This window comes from Bubalus bubalis, chromosome 18 (assembly GCF_019923935.1).
Source record: "Bubalus bubalis isolate 160015118507 breed Murrah chromosome 18, NDDB_SH_1, whole genome shotgun sequence".
NCBI lineage: Eukaryota > Metazoa > Chordata > Mammalia > Artiodactyla > Bovidae > Bubalus > Bubalus bubalis.
Genome location: NC_059174.1, coordinates 51,037,252 through 51,054,101, shown reverse-complemented (window position 1 = coordinate 51,054,101; position 16,850 = coordinate 51,037,252). Strand labels below are relative to the sequence as shown.

The 16,850-nt window shown below is 41.8% G+C and overlaps 1 non-coding gene across 1 annotated transcript; it reads right to left on the bottom strand.

Moving 5' to 3' along the window:
* Positions 1-42: 42 nt before the first annotated feature.
* SPA3 lies at positions 43-2,287 on the bottom strand. Its single transcript, XR_006546043.1, has 4 exons — positions 2,155-2,287; positions 1,407-1,538; positions 747-905; positions 43-234 (listed from the first exon to the last, which is right to left on the bottom strand). It is a non-coding gene; the product is annotated as an uncharacterized SPA3 (transcript).
* Between the last annotated feature and the right edge of the window lie 14,563 nt (positions 2,288-16,850).

Sequence of the window (16,850 nt, the reverse complement as noted above, 5' to 3'; positions counted from 1 at the left end):
CCATCTGATACACAGGTTTCTTTGTGGGACAAAGACCACACCTGCAGAGAAAGTGTTTATTGATTGGAACCATGCACAGGGGGAACATGGTGGCGATTCAGGGAATGTATTTCAGTTCTGTCATCAGAGCATCACCTTCATGCTTGAGAGTTCTTCATTTTCTTCACCGATGTTTCAAAGTCTGGGTTGCACCCATGGCCATGGGTGGATGTGCTGGACAGTAACAGCATGGTCCTGGGGTCAGTGGTAGTGAGTCTAGTTTTGTTTCTCAGCCAGTCCCACAGAAGGCAAAAGTCTGGTTCTCCTTTGCTCTCTGCTCATCCCATCTCAGTTCCTACTGTCTCATGCCTGCTCCAAAGACTCTGTTGTCCTGTCTCTGCCCCTCTCTCACCTTCTCTTCCGCCTCGTCTTGGCACCGGTCCTCTCCAGATCCTCCTCCTTCCATTTGTCATCCTGCAAACTCTCTTTCTCCTTCCCTCTGGGACTCTCCTCTCTCCATTGTTTGCAGTTTGCCTTTGTCTCTCCCTCTGTTTCCATCTTTTGTCCCTGTTCTCCTCTTCATCCTCTCTGCGTGTTTCTCCTTGTGAAACTCTGCTCCTCCTTCTTCCTTCTGCATCTTTCTCCCTCATCCCCTCTCTACACCTGCCTCCTCCCTCCTCACTGGACATCTGACTCCACCTCTTTATCCAGTTCTGTCTCTTCCCTGCTCATCCCTGTCTCTTCCCATTCTCCTTGGGCATTCTTACCTTATTATTATTATTATTGCTAGCAATACTTCCAAGCTCGATCCTCATCGAAGTTTGGAGAGAGTGAGCACCAATACCTTTTAGTAACACTCCCAGTTTTTATGCAAGCCTGATAAGACTTGTTTCCATAGATAAAGGGAAAGACACATTTAGCATAGTCTGAAAAACAGAAGGAATGGGTGAAAACATTAATTGTGGGAGGGTCATTTTTAGTCTCATCAAGAGAAAGGGAGGCTTCCCTGGTGGTCAATGGTTAAGGATGCCTTGCAATGCAAGGAACATCAGCTCGATCCTTGGTCTGAAAGATCCCATAGGCAGAGGAGCAATTAAGCCTGGGCATCTCAACTACTGAGCCAACCTGATGCACCTCATGAAGCCAGCGCCCCTTCAGCCTGTGCTCCTTAACAAGAGAAGCCATTGCACTGAGAAGCCCACACACCAACGTAGAGTAGACCCCACTCGCTGCAACTAGAGAAAGTCCTTGTACAGTAACGAAGACCCAGAGCAGCCAACGAGAGAGAAGAGAGGAAGGGATGTGAATGGAACACCTGGGGCTGGGTCAGAAGGTGTCTGAACTTTCCATCTAGGAGACAGTTTTGACCTTCCCCCTTCACCTGGGAAGCCGTGGGCTCCTCTTATGAGGACAGTCTGCACACTTACCTGTCTTAGTACAGTATTTCCATCTCCCTGTATAGTCTGCACTGAGAGAACACCAAAGGAATATGGAATCATGGGATGTGCAGCTAAAAAACTTTATGCCCTTATAGGTGAACGGGAAAACACATTTCATATCTGAAAGAAGAAAAACATTGTTCGGTTCTTTGTCTCTTAGGGTTTCATGATCTCCGTGGTAATTCTGGTAAAGTCTCTGGTTCAGCCTCCCAGGTACAGAGCTCCCTGCTAAGCATCAGGGACGTCAAGGTCAGTACGATGTGGTCCCTCCCTCAGGGATTAGGAAGGGTTCTCTAACTTTGGGCAGTGTTTGCTTTATTAACTTTTTTTGACAGTGAAAAAATTTTATTTAAAAATATATGCCCATTTATAGATACAAAGAACTAGATGTAAAGAATGACCAGCTGGCATGTTAAAAATATATAAATTGTGAGGACTGGTGTACAGATGTGAGATCGGGCAGTTTCTACTGTAGAACTTTAGTGACACCAGCTCTGAAGCCTGGACCCTGGGTTCAGATTCCCGCCACACTATCTACAGATGCCTCAACCCTGATGCTGTCTGGGGATGCCCCCTTGGGGGACGTGCACAGAGGCCTCCTCCCGTGACTGAGAGGGTGCTATGAGCTCCTGCCTGTAAAGTACCTCTGGAGAATCCCCATCAGTTACCCTGCCGCACATGTTAATTTGTTGCCCTGGACTGTGGTTTGTTGTCGTTCTCTTCCCTTGTTGATTACCTTTGGTTTCTGCACCAGAAGCAATGTCTTCCATTTCTTTAGGAAGAATGAAGTAGTCCTCAGACAGCTGCTGATCTGGAAGAAAAGCAGGAGCAGAGGAGATGGACGGAGGAGGAGCAGGAACAAAGCAGGGTTAGGCTTAGGTGGGACGAATTGAGAGGATAGCTTCGATACATACACACCACCCTGTGTAAAATACATAGCTAGTGGGAAGCTGCTGTTATAACACAGGGAGCCCAGTGGAGCACTCTGTGTTATCAACATAGAGGGGTAGGATGAGGGGTGGGGTGGGAAGGAGATTCAAACAGGAGGAGATATATATATCCCATATATATATATAATATATACATATTTATATATACATATATATATATACATATTTATGGATGATTCACGTTGTGGTATGGCAGAAGCCAACACAACATGGGAAAGCAATTATCCTCCAATTAAAAATAAAAAACAAAAACAAGATAACAGAAAAAGAGTAACAACCAAAATAGAACAAAGCAGGCCACAACCAGAATACCTTCTGTGGTAGGACCTGCCCTGCATCTCTAACTTTTATTTTGTTTTATATTTTGAAGTCCTTGTTTACCCTGAACAGGTATACTCAGTGACTAGAGGGCTAACAGAACAGGTGAGGAAGACGCTGACCTGCTCTTATTGCTTAGCTACGGACATATGTGAAATCAACCACAAGGTCAGACTCAGCTGTGTCACGCTGTTTATAGGCTATGCCCTGAGCCCACCCTGTCCCTCTTCTTTCGTACGATGTTAAGGGAAAACACAGGCTGAACCCAATATTTCAAACGGTGAACTCTTCAAACATCAAAAACTCTTCATTTGAACAACGTAACCAACCCTGGTCTAGGTTGCCCATGTCTGGGACTGCCGGGAGCCGGAAGGAAGGAATCAGGGAACGCATCAAGATAGAGAAAAAAAGTTAAAAAAGGAGATACAGAAAAAAAGATAGAAAAAAAAAAAAAAATTAGGGAAGAGAAGAGGGTAAAGAGAAAGAAACGAAAGAAAGAAAAGGGTAGCGAAAAAGGAAGGGTGAGAAAAAAGTGAAAAAGACAGGAAGAGAGAGAGAGACAGTAAGAGACACTGTGACCAGGTGCCCTGGCGAGCTCCCTCCCGCTCTACGCAAACCTTTAAAAAACAAAAAACTTATCCACCACTTTCTGATTTAAGGCCATCGCTGCCGCCTCCGTTTGCGCCTTCTAGGGCCCAAGAGTTCCCCACTTTGCCCCCAAAGCCTCTCAAAGTGTTGCCTAAGCCTGAAAAAGATAAAAAGTTTTTTAAACAGTGGAGCTTTTAAAACAAGACTACTTGCACAATTGGCAGAGCGTGCTCCTTGGAGAAAACCCCCTCAGGGGGGTCTCACCCAGGCTAAGAGAAAAACTGTAAGGGGATTTAACAACAATATTAACCCTTGACTAGCTGGTTACTCCAATTCCAATGGGAGTGGCTGGCCCCCTACCTGAGGGCATTGTAGGACTTGTGCTAGGGCGTAGCTCGCTTTCTTAAAAAAAAAAAAAAATAAATAAATAAAAAATAAAAAAGAGAGAAAAGAAAAATTTCGGTGGTGCATGGTGTAGTAGATTCTGATTATATTGAAAAATTAAAGTTTTGATCCCGCTGCTTACCAAAACTGTACAAATTAATAAAGGTCAAAGAATAACACAGTTTTTGCTTTTACCTTATCAGACAAGAAAAAACTTGACTTCTCAAGCTAAGAGCCACAGAACATTTAGATCTAGTGATCTAGCCTTTTGGGTACAGGAAATTACAGCTCCAAGGCCTTTAAAAGATCTTTTAATTCAAGAAAGTAAAATGTCAGGACTATTAGACACAAGAACAGACGTCTCTTAACATTTCTGGAAAAGACTGACCCAGCTCCTGGCCAACACATACTACTGAAAATGAGTTGGTGGGATTAGAAAAAGCGGAGTGGGAATGCTATAGAAAAAAAGGTGAGGGAGAGTTTAAAACCTTAAAGAGTAGTGAGTTCCCCGTTTCTGAAAGTATTCAAGCAAAGATTAGATGGTTACTTGTCATCTAAAAAGCTATAGACCAGATTTAGTTTACAAAACGATAATTGGAAAAGCTTATAAAGATGTTGTGCAACACCTCTTTACTTGCTTCTCATATTTAGGTGCCAAAAGTTCTGAAAATTGATAATGCCCATTTGAAGATTGTTTACTAACTTTAAATGATTTCCAAAAATTATTAGGATACATTGATTGGATACACCCACATTTAAAACTGACTACTGCAGATTTAAAGCCTTTGATTACTTAAAAAGCAATCCTAATTCCAGTTCTAAGAGAAAGTTAACTAAATGAGACAGAGTCAACTCTTGTTAAAGTAGATGAGACTTTAAATGATCAGTTAATTAGGATTAATATTACCAAAAGATGAGATTAAATTATTCTTGCCACAAAACATACACCTACAAGGCGCCTGTGACAAAAAGGCCCATTGGTTCCATCTATCAGTGACCCCAAGAAAAATAGTTTTATCTTATTCCAGCTTGGTGACACAATTAATTATAAAATGAAGAAAAAAAAAGTGTAGAACTTTTTAGAAAACAAGTAGCAAATATAATAATTTCACTCAATAAGGATCAACTGCAAGTCTTTTACAAAATAGTGATGATTGGCAAGTTGCCCTGATAGATTTCAGGGGTCAAATTTTGTTTCATTTGCCCTCAAGCCCCCACAGTAGTTAAAAGTTCAAAAATGTTAGATTGGAAGTTTGAGGATACCTGTAGAACTTTCCAACCCTATGTAGTTCCTATGCTCCCCTTTACCTTATGGGGGAGGGACGTGCTGTCTCAAATAGGAGATACTCAGAGAAGGGTTTTCTCAATTTCTTAGTTATCAACAGGCGGTACAATTAACAATACTTTATATGTTGTTATAAATACATAATATAAATATATTTACATAATTACAGTTTGCCTAATTAGGTATGAGTATAAATAAAATATAATAAAGGTATACCTAATTCTATTTATAGATCTATACTTAACTAATTTGTATATAAATTAATATGTATGCTATATATGCATATTATATATATACTGTATAATTAAATATATATTGCAGTAATATAATGTGTGTGTGGCTGATATTAATTGGTATAGATTGATGTGCTGTGATGATATATGTTCTATATACCATATAATTATATTATATATGTGTGACATGTATTATTGCAGTACATTGGTTTGTGTTGGTTGGTATTAGCTGTGTATGTATTGTATTGCTGTAATATATATATTAATATATTAATTATAAAGATTAATTCAAGTATATTAATTATGTCAATAAGTTTATACTTGTTGCCATATATAAATACATATATATATACATTTTGCATTTAGGTATATCTATATACTAAAATGAGATAAGGAGGTTATACATTTATTATTTAAATTTATACAGAGACCTAAACTAAGCATTAGACCTAAATTAACATATCTCTAAATTTATGTTGTTAAAATGTAAATTTTAAAAATTAAATTGACAACTGCTTGACAATTCCTTTGCCATAAAACCCCCATAGGTGTAATTTGGGTAACCAGACAAAAAATTGGTTTTATGGCAAAACGGCCCCCTAGAGTGGGTCCATCTTCCCGCTCAAACTAAAAAAGTAGCGGCTTCTTATCCAGGATTGATAGCTACTTTGATATTAAAGAAAAAAAGCGGAACATTGAATTATTTGGTAAAGAGTCATCAGAAATTGTAATTCCATATAATAAGGAACAATTTGATGCTCTTCTAATGTTTGAAAATTGGCAGATTGCTATAAGAAACTATTGTGGTCAAAATTTTTACATCGTTTACCTTCACATGTTTTGCTGAATTTTATATCCAGACATCCAGTTATTTTTCCTGTCAGATGTAAACAATCTCCTGTTCCAAATGTTCAAATAGTTTTTACTGATGGGTCAGCAAATGGTAAAGCCTTCATAGTTACTAAAAACCACCAAAAAGTTTTAAAAACACAAAAAACTTCAGCTAAAAGAGCTGAAATAACAACAGTCATAGAGGCTTTTGCTATGTTTGCAGATGAGGAATTTAATCTTTACTCTGATTCTCAGTATGTGGTCAGGCTGTTTCCACACATTGAGACTGCGGTCCTGCCTGAAAATAAAACTACCATATTTCATTTGTTAACTAAGTTACAGCAACAAATTTAAAAAAAAAATAAAATATTTTTCATTGGACATATTCGGGCTCATTCCAGATTGCCCAGCCCTTTAAATGCCTTTAATGATTTGGCTGACTTGTTAACCAGAAATACAGTGGCTACTGTGATTGAAGAGGCCAGAGCCTCTCACTCACTTCATCATCAATACGCTACTGCCTTAAGATATCAATTCCAAATTCCCAGAGAGACTGCTCGAGAGATTGTGCGTTCTTGCTTACACTGCCCCACTGTTTATAATAGTCTACCTATGGGAGTTAATCGTCATGGTCTCAAACCTAACGTACTCTGGCAGACAGATGTAACTCATGTCTCTTCATTTGGAAAACTGTCTTTTGTTCATGTAACTGTAGATACCTTTTATCACGTTATTATTACAACTGCTCGTACCGGAGAGGCAGGTAAAGATGTGATACAACATCTCTTTACTTGTTTTTCATATTTGGGCCTGCCAAAAGCTTTGAAAACTGACAATGCTCCTGCTTACACTTCTAAGTCTTTTCAGAAATTTTGTATAAAGTTTCAAATTAAACATAATACAGGCATCCCTTATTACCCACAGGGACAAGCCATTGTTAAAAGAGCGCATCAAACATTAAAAATCCAAATTCAAAAACTAAAAGAAGGGGAGTTTAAGTATAGTTCTCCCCATCAAATCTTGCAACATGCTCTTTTCATAATAAATATTTTAAATACTGATTTCAGCCAGAACTATTGCAATGCTTCGTCATTGGTGCCTGGAGCAATTAAATGCAAAACCATTAGTCAAATGGAAGGCCCTCTCAGGACAATGGAAGGGTCCTGACCCATTATTAACTATCGGTCGAGGATGTGCTTATATTTTTCCACAGGATGCAGATTCTCCAATTTAGACAGGCTGATTCACCATGTTGCAGACCCCCAGACATCCAGTTCCCCCATTGCTTCGATCACAAAAGAGGAGCCCACCAGAAGGGGAGGCAAGATAAACATCGAGGTCCCAGCGAGACTGACGAGGCTGCTGCAGCGCGAACTCCAACCAGAAAATAATTCTACTTATTCTGATTTGGCTTGTCTACCCTCTCCTTATGTTTTTCTCTTTACCAACGATTCTGGAAAACTTAATGTACATGTGACTTTAAACTGGTGGACCCAATGTAGTGACCTGTGAATAATGTATGCTCTCATCTTGTTTAAACCCTCAATATAATGTTTGCTCCTTTGTAAGTGTTACAACGTCCACCTTATCTTATAATGTAACCACTTATTGATATAACTATAGTCTTGCCGTGTTACAACAACTTCAGGATTTAATGCGATTGCGACGATTTGTGGGCTTACTTATTTTAGGAATATCAGCTTTAATAACCGCAATTACTTCTGTTACTGTGGCAGCAATATCATTGACTCAACAAGTGCATACTGCCCAATATGTTGATACCATGTCTAAAAATGTTTCACTAACTCTAACAACACAGGAAGCTATAGATAAGAAATTAGAGATGAGAGTAGACGCCTTAGAAGAGGCAATAATGCATATTGGGACTGATTTACAGGCTTTAAAACTGAAAATGGCTTTGTCTTGCCACGCTGATTACCGGTGGATATGCGTGACATCTTTAAAGGTAAATGAGACAGATTATGAATGGGAAAAAATCAAAAATCATATCTCAGGTGTTTGGAACAGCTCTGACATTGGCCTGGACTTAGGGAAACTTCATAATCAAATCCAGACCCTGAAACACTCTCGACTGGATTTTACCGCCGCTGGAGCAGCTAATGACTTTTTTCACACCTTCTCTAACTTTTATTTCTGGAAAAAACATTCTGTCTAATCTTCTCATAATCATTCTTCCTTGTGTTGTCAGGATTCTTCGGCAGAACATTCAGAAGCTCGCGACTGAGCTGCATCTGGCTGTTTTAAGAAATAAAAAAGGGGGAGATGCTGGGAGCCGGCATATTGCATATTGAGTGAGGATCTGGAATAGCTCAACTGGAATTCTATCACTGCCGGGAGCCAGCGTGAGGCACTCCGCCCATGACAAAGGTCATGAGGAAGGAGGCTCGGCATACGCAAAGGCGGGATCGAGCCTCAGGAGTCCCCCTGGAAATTCTCGAGCATCTACCCCCAAACCAGAGTCTGCCTACTTTCTGCTTTGTGCTTTCACCTACACCTCTGACTTTACGGGGGGCTGTCTCCCACTACCTCTCTCTGGAAAAAGAGTTAGCTTACAGCTCCAGTTAATAATTCCTGGGTGTGACAGTGTTTAACCTACAAACTCCTTTGGAAATCCTCTAGCCTGCCTGAATGGGTTTTTCCGGCCACATGTGATTGTTCAGAGCCTCCCAACTGTGAGAGGCAGGAGATGTTCTAAACTGCCTAAACACAGATTCCTTTGAGTAGTTAAAAGATTAATTAGAAATTGTATTGGTGAAGGGTTTTTTCACTTGTTGAGCCAGTTTGCTGCTAAGTCTTCATACTCCTTACCTACTGTGTCCTTGGCAGTGTATTGATTGATATAATGGGTGTATAGAAATGTAAAATGCAGCTTTGTCCAATGCTTTTTGGAAGGCTGGTGCCTGACTTTGGAATAATCACCTTTAGAGAAAGATAAGTTTCTTAAAATGTTAACAGGCCTCCGGGCCAGAAGATGATGTCAATCACCTGAACTTTTGCATATGATAAGTTTGCAGGAAGAAAGCCTGGCTTGCTGCATGACTCTACCCCTTCCCCCATTATCCTCTATGCATACCTTAAGGTATAAAAACTACTTTGGAAAATAAAGTGCGGGCCTTGTTCACCGAAACTTGGTCTCCCCATGTCACTCTCTCTCCCAAATTCCAGCTGAGTCTCCATCTGGAGCGCGGAACCCACCATGCTTGCTAATTATGCCTGGGCTTCTAAGATCCGACCGGGGAGGCCTCAGTGTCTCCTCTCCTTCGGGAGAACGGAAGGACGCCTGCGGCCTACGTAAGTGGTGCAAACTTCTTGTCTTGAAGTTTTATTGGTCTCCCGCGTAAACCAAGCTACTCAGCCTCTTTTCTCCACTGAATTTCCTCACTGAGCTATCCTCATTCTATTACTCTTTATATTTTTGATGAATAAATAATTAAATAGGTCGCCGACGCCGTCCCCGCTTCGAATGCCCTGGATCAGCCGGGGCTGGACCCCGGCATGGGACAGTGCCATGGAGATTCAGGGGTGAGACAGCTCTCAGAAAGGCTTTTGGCTCTGCTGGCAAACTCACCTGGGTTTCATAGAGTTGCTGGAAAATCAAATAAAATGTGAAGCCCTTCATAGCATCGGACCCTTCCGGCATATTTAAGAAATGGTAGATGTATTTGCCATCACCATGGCCACCTGATGTGAACAGCCAACTCTTTGGAAAAGGCCCTAATGCTGAGAAGGACTGAAGGCAAAAGGAGGGGAGGATGGCAGAGGATAAGATGGTTGGATAGAATCACTGATTCAGCAGACATCAACTTGGGCAAACTCCAGGAGGCACTGAGGGACAGGGAGGCCTGGAGGGCTGCAGTCCATGGGGTTGCAAAGAGTGGGAAACCACTTAGCAACTGAACAACAAAAAGATTATTATTATTATTATTATGACTTTTGCACATCAATCCACATCTGTGGCAGGGTCTTTCGCACCAGTTCTAGCCTGTCTCCCCTCTCTCACCTCCGATGACAGGGTCCAGTTGTAGAAACATAGACGCACCAACCCAAATCACAAAGAATCCCAAACACAGTGCCATGGTAGCTTGCTGTCCTGTGGCTGACCAACGTCGATCTGCTTCTTATATATCCGGTGACCCCAACATCTCTTCAACCTGATAAGAATCAACTTCACCTGGATGGGGCTTGATCATTCCCCAGCCTGAGAGCATGCTGTTCAAGTTTATTTCTCAGGTGGAAAGTACAGGACGTTGGCTGGCAGTCTAATGTCTCCAAGCCTCAGTGGTTTGAAATACATTTGAAAGGAGACTAAGATCCAGTCCTTATGATCTCAAGGAGGCAGCAGAGAGTGCCAGCAGGAAGCGAGATCTTAATTCCCTGCCCAGGAATTGAAGTAGCCTGGATGAGAACCTGGAATCCTAGCCATCAGACAGCAAAGTCTAGACTCTAGCAGCAATTTTTTCCTGGGTTTTTGCCCCCAGTGAAAAATCCGTTTAACAGAGGCAAAAACTATAAATGTGGGTGCAAAGTTTATTGTTAGAGACACAGCACAACAAGTGGGAAAGCACACAGTGAGAAAGTTTGTTTGATTAAGACAGAAGCAAGGCAGAGATGCACACCCAGAGAGAAAGCATGTGGGTGTCCCCCTTAGCGAGGAGGACTGCGGTGAAGAGGTGGTGAAGTCATTCATACAAGTCAGTTCTTCAGGGGCTTTGTTTATCTTTTGCCAGTTATCTGGTGTCTTTTCCTACACGTGACCTACCTTGGGATCCTCCTCTGGGAGCGCATGCACCTCTCAACCAAGACAGATCGCAAGTGAAGGCTTCTAGGAGGAGCAAGACTCATTATGGCCTGCTGTTATCCCTGGCTTTTGACCCACAAGGAGCCCTTTTGCACACCTGGAGTATCTCCCTTGTCCCAAAAATTGAGGGAGGAGAAATCCCTTAATCCTTTACTCAAACAGGGTTTTTCCCCTCTTTGTCCTTGCCTTGATTATTACCTTGACGATTGCCATCACTATTTTCTCAAGGTGTTTACAAAAGACCAAGACTTTCTATTAACCCTGTTACTTCTGTTCTAGAGAGCAAACAGGAGGCTGATGGTAAATGCTTAACTGGAGTCCATCTATCTCTTGTCTCAGAAAACCTAACAGTTCTAAATATCCAGCCTGAAGCCTACTTCTTCATACCCCATGAAATCCAAACAGGAAGCCAGTTATAAAAATCTAACCTGGAACCTATTTCCTGTCTGAGTTAGGGCTCCATGCTTCCACTGCAGGGGGCATGGGTTCAACCCCTGGTCAGGGAAATAAGATCCCACAAACAGCATGGTGTGGCCCCAAAAAGACACTACTGACTTCCCAGTCATAAACAGACCACTGATAGTCCATGGTGTGAACTGTTTTAGGATCAGGCAAAATATCTGTTAGATATGCCTAATCAATCACTTATAACAAACAAACTTCTAATCGATCCCTGGGTCGGGAAGATCCCCTGGAGAAGGCAATGGCAACCCACTCCAGTTCTCTTGCCTGGAGAATCCCATGGAGGGAGGAGCCTGGTAGGCTACAGTCCATGGGGTTGCAAAGAGTCGGACACGACTAAGCGACTCACTCACTCACTCACTCAAGGAATACAATGACCTTGGTTTGTTGCTCCTGACATCAGCACACAAAATGGTGAAATAAAAAAGATGAGATCAAGAATTCAAACTTTCAGCCCAAGTGCTGCCTAAGTGACTTGGGAGTTTCTTGACCCCTTTCTCCTAAAGCTGCAGGGCTGAAATTGCTGGAAATCAAACACAGAGCCTCATCCGGCCATTGGCTGATTTGGCAGCTTGATTACAATGCAAGTTGAACCTTCAACCTTTCAGGGTGCCTACTCTTTTTTTGTTGTTGTTGTTGTTTGGTTTTTTTTTTTTGGTCCCCCTTTGTGGCATGGGGGTTCACTAGTTCCATGACCAGGGATGGGACCCAGGCCTGCAGTGGAATCCTGGAGTCTTAACCACTGGACCACCAGGGAAATCCCTCTATACAGTTTTTATTGTTGTTAGTGTATAAGATTCATGATATATATCTTATTTTTTTTTATTAAATAACTTTTATTGCAGTACAGTTACTTTGGTCTTCCCTGGTGGCTGCTCAGTGGTAAAGAATTGTCCTGCCTACGCAGAGGACACGAATTTGGTCCCTGGGTTGGAAAGGTCTCCTGGAGAGGGAAACAGAACTCAGGCTAGTATTCTTGCCTTGGAGACCCCAAGGTCTGAGGAGCCTGGCAAGCTACAGTCCATGGGGGTCACAAAAGAGCTGCACACGACATAGTGGCTGAACAGTAACGACATAGTTGGTTTGCCATGTTGTGTTAGCTTCTACTGCAAAGCAAGATGATATATATGCATATGCATATGTATATATGCATACATATATATATATCCCCTCCTTTTTGAATTTCCCTTCTCCTGAGGACAGGAGTCCCTGTCTCCTGTTTTCCTCTATTTTTTTTATTTATAATTTTTACTTATTTACTTGTTTTTGTCTATGATGGGTCTTCATTGCTCCAGCAAAAAACAAAGGACTTTTCGCTAGTTGTGACAAGCAGGGTGTACCCTCTAGTTCCAGTGCTCAGGCTTCTCATTGTGGAGACTTCTCCTGTTGCCACGCACAGACTCTAGAGCACAGATTCAACAGTGGTGGTACACAAGCTTAGTTGCTCCGAGGCATGTGGGATCTTCCCAGATCAGGGATCCATCTCACGTCTCCTGCATTAGCTGGCAGGTTCTTTACCACTGAGCCACTTGGGAAACCCTTCCTAGCATCTTTGAGTGTTAAAAAAAAAAAAAAAAACTTGTGAAATTCCCTGGCGATGGAATGGTTAAGACTCTGTCCTTTCATTGCCCTGGGCCTAGGTTCAATCCCTGGTCTGGGAACTATGATCCCACAAGCACCAAGGCAAAAAACCAAACAAACAACCAGACCAGAAACCATCCCAAACAAAAACAACAACAAAAAAACCTCTTTTTTTTTTTTTTTTTTTTGTGAAAACCTGGACTCATCAAGAAATTTATACCAGATCTGAGTGATAGAAACAGATGTAGACAGAAATAGAAACAATGGGAGTAAGGGAGAAATAAAATGGAAAAATAAGGCAGGTGCTTTTTTTTTTAGTGTGGAATGTGGGAATAAAAACAGTGAGAGTCATAGCAGATTGCCAGTATTAGGAGGAGGATGGAGGTATGCAGGCTGCCAGAGAAGTGGACCTTCTGCCCCTTGCAGTTCAGTAGTACTGGTAGAATCATGAGGGAAAAAGCCATGCTGTTCCGATCATCCTCTCTCCAGCCCACCTTAAATATTAAAAGAGAACCAAATACACAACACCCAACGCTGCACAGATGAGGTTGACAGCAGTGTATGAATGAGCCACATATATTCACAGTCCGGGAGAGGAGAGCATTGCACATCAGGTGGGCCACCCAGGGTTTGCACTTAGGTGCGGAGTGAATAAGCAGGAGCTGCGGGAGGCAGGCTTTGTGGCAATAGGAGGAGGAGGTGCCCCCTGGTTATCTTGGTTTGGAGGAAAAATCCAGTCATGAAAATTCATGAGGTTAATGCAGGGGGGGTAATATGCATATATCCTGGGGGATGTCTAGGACTTTCTGATAAGTATCAAGAACATTCAATCTGTAAACAAGAAGAATTCATTGTCCATCTCTCCTGCTGACTGGATAATAGTCCAGGCCATGGGACCCCGTGTAAACACCCATGGAACTTCCTTTTATTCTTTCTTTTTTTAAGTCCATGTTTTCTCTTTCTTTCTTTTCACTTATTAATTTGGCTGTTTGGGGTCTTTAGTTGTGGCATTCAATTTTAGTTGCCCATCGACATCTGGGATTTTAGGTCCCTGACTAGGGATTGAACCAGTACAGACTGTGTTGCAAAGCAGATTCTTAGCCCCTGGACCATCAGGGAATTCCCTATTCTAGTTTTTAAAAAGAGCTTTTCTGAGTATAGTCCTCATGCCTATCAACAACCCACCTGTCTGATGTGTACAGAGCATTGCAGAAAGAAATTAAGAAGATGTAAACCCATAGAAAGACATTCCATCTTCATGGATGAGGAGACCTAACATTGTTTCGATGGCAACACTCGACAGATTGATCTTACTATCATTTCTGCCCCTTTCTTCTCCTGCTGATATTCCTATGTGTGCATGTTGCTAAATGGGATAGTGGCCCATGGATTGCCAAGGCCTTGTTGAATTTTCTTCATTCTTGTATTTTTTTTAAATTGTGCTTAGTCGCTCAGTCCTGTCCGACTCTTTGCGACCCCATGGACTGTAGCCCACCAGGCTCCTCTTTCCATGGGGACTCTCCAGGCAACAGCACTGGAGTGGGTTGCCATTTCCTCCTCCAGTTTTTCAGATTGGATTGTCTTTATTGATTTATCACCAAGTTCACTGATTCTTTTGTTAGCTCAAGTCTGCTGTTGGGGCCCTCTAGTGAGTTTTTGTTGAGGTTGTGCTTTCTAACTAAGGAATTTACATTTGGTCCTTTTGAAAAAAAATTCTAATTATTGGTATTCTCTATTTGATGTATCAATATCATTAAATTTTCTTTTAAATCTATTTGTTGTTTTATTCAGTTGCTCAGTCATATCCAACTCTTTGTGACCCCATGGATTGCAGCATGCTAGGCTTCCCTGTCTTTCACTATCTCCTGGTTTTCTCAAACTCATGTGCATTGAATCGGTGAGGCCATCCAACCCATCTCATCCTCGGTTGCCCTCTTCTCCTCTTACCCTCAATCCTTCCCAGCATCAGGGTATTTTTCAATGAGTCAGCTCTTCACACCAGGTGGCCAAAGTGTTGGAGCTTCAACTTCAGCATCAGTCCTTCAAATGAATATTCAGGGTTGATTTCCTTTAGGATTGACTGGTTTGATCTCCTTACTACCTGAGAGACTGTCAAAAGTCTTCTGCAGCACCACAGTTCAAAAGCATTAGCTCTTCAGCCCTCAGCCTTCTTTATGATCCAACTCTCACATCTGTATATGACTACTGGAAAAACCATAGTTTTGACTATATGGACTTTTTATTGGCAAAGTAATGCCTCTGTTGTTTAATACACTTTTATAGATTTGTCATACCTTTTCTTCCAAGGAGCAAGGATCTTTTAATTTCATGGTTGCAGTCACCGCCCACAGTGATTTTGGAGCCCAAGAAAATAAAGTCTGTCACTGTTTCCAGTTTTTGCCCCATCTATTTGCCATGAAGTGATGGGACCTAATGCCATGATCTTCATTTTTTGAATGTTAAGTTTAAGCCAGCTTTTTCACTCTCCTCTTTTCACCTTCATCAAGAAGCTATTTAGTTCCTCTTCATGTTCCAACATTAGGGTGTCATCTGCATATCTGAGGTTATTGATACTTCTCCTGGCAATCTTGATTTCAGCTTAAGCTTCATCCAGCCTGGCATTTTGCATGATGTACTCTAGCCTCAGATATGCAGATGACACCACCCTTATGATACTAAGATGCTTGTTCCTTGAAAGAAAAGCTATGACAAACCTAGAAAGTGTATTAAAAAGCAGAGGCATTACTTTACCCACAAACTTCTGTATAGTCAAATCTATGGTTTTCTCAGTAGTCATGTATGGATGTGAGAGTTGGACCAGAAAGAAGACTGAGTTGCGAGGAACTGATGCTTTAGAACTGTGGTGTTGGAGAAGACTCTTGAGAGTCCCTTGGACTGCAAGGAGATCAAACCAGTCAATCCTAAAGGAAATCAACCCTGAATATTCATTGGAAGGACTGATGCTGAAGCTGAAACTTCAATACTTGGGCCACCTCATGATGAAACAACTGATTCATTGGAAAAGACACTGATGTTGGGAAAGATTGAAGGCAGGAGATGGCGAGATGGTTGGATGGCGTCACCGACTCAATGAACATGAGTTTGAGCAAGCTCTAGGAGATGGTGAAGAACAGGGAAGCCTGGTGCACTGCAGTCCATGGGGCTACAAAGAGTTGGACATCACTGAGTGACTGAACAACAAAAACTCTGCTACAAGTGATAAAAGCAGGATGACAAAATACAGCCTTGGTGTACTCCTTTCCCAGTTTTGAGCTAGTCCGTTGTTACATGTCCGGTTCTAACTGTTGCTTCTTGACCTGCATACAGATTTCTCAGGAGACAGGTCAGGTGGTCCGGTATTCCCATCTCTTTAAGAATTTTCCAGTTTCTTGTGACCCACACAGTTAAAGGTTTCAGGGTAGTCAATGAAGCAGAAATAGATGATTTTTGGAATTCTCTTTCTTTTTCTCTGATACAACAGATGTTGGCAATTTGATCTCTGGTTCCTCTGCCTTTTCTAAATGTAGCTTGTACCTCTGGGAGTGCTCAATTCAGGTACTGTTAAAGCCTAGCTGGAAGAATTTTGAGCATTACCTGGCTAGCATGTGAAATGAGTGCAATTGTGTGGTAGTTTGAGCATTCTTTGGCATTGCCTTTCTTTGGGATTGGAATGAAAACTGACCTTTTCCAGTCCTGTGGCTACTGCTGAGTTTTCCAAATTTCCTGGCATATTGAGTGCAGCACTTTCAAAGCATCATCTTTTAGGATTTGAAACAGTTCAACTGGAATGCCATCACCTCCACTAGCTTTGTTCATAGTGATGCTTCCTAAGGCCCACTTGACTTCACACTCCAGGATGTCTGGCTCTAGGTCAGTGACCACACCATCGTGGTTACCCGGGTTATTAAGACCTTTTTTTGTATAGTTCTTCTGTGTATTCTTGCCACCTCTTCTTAATCTTCTGCTTCTATTTTGTATATC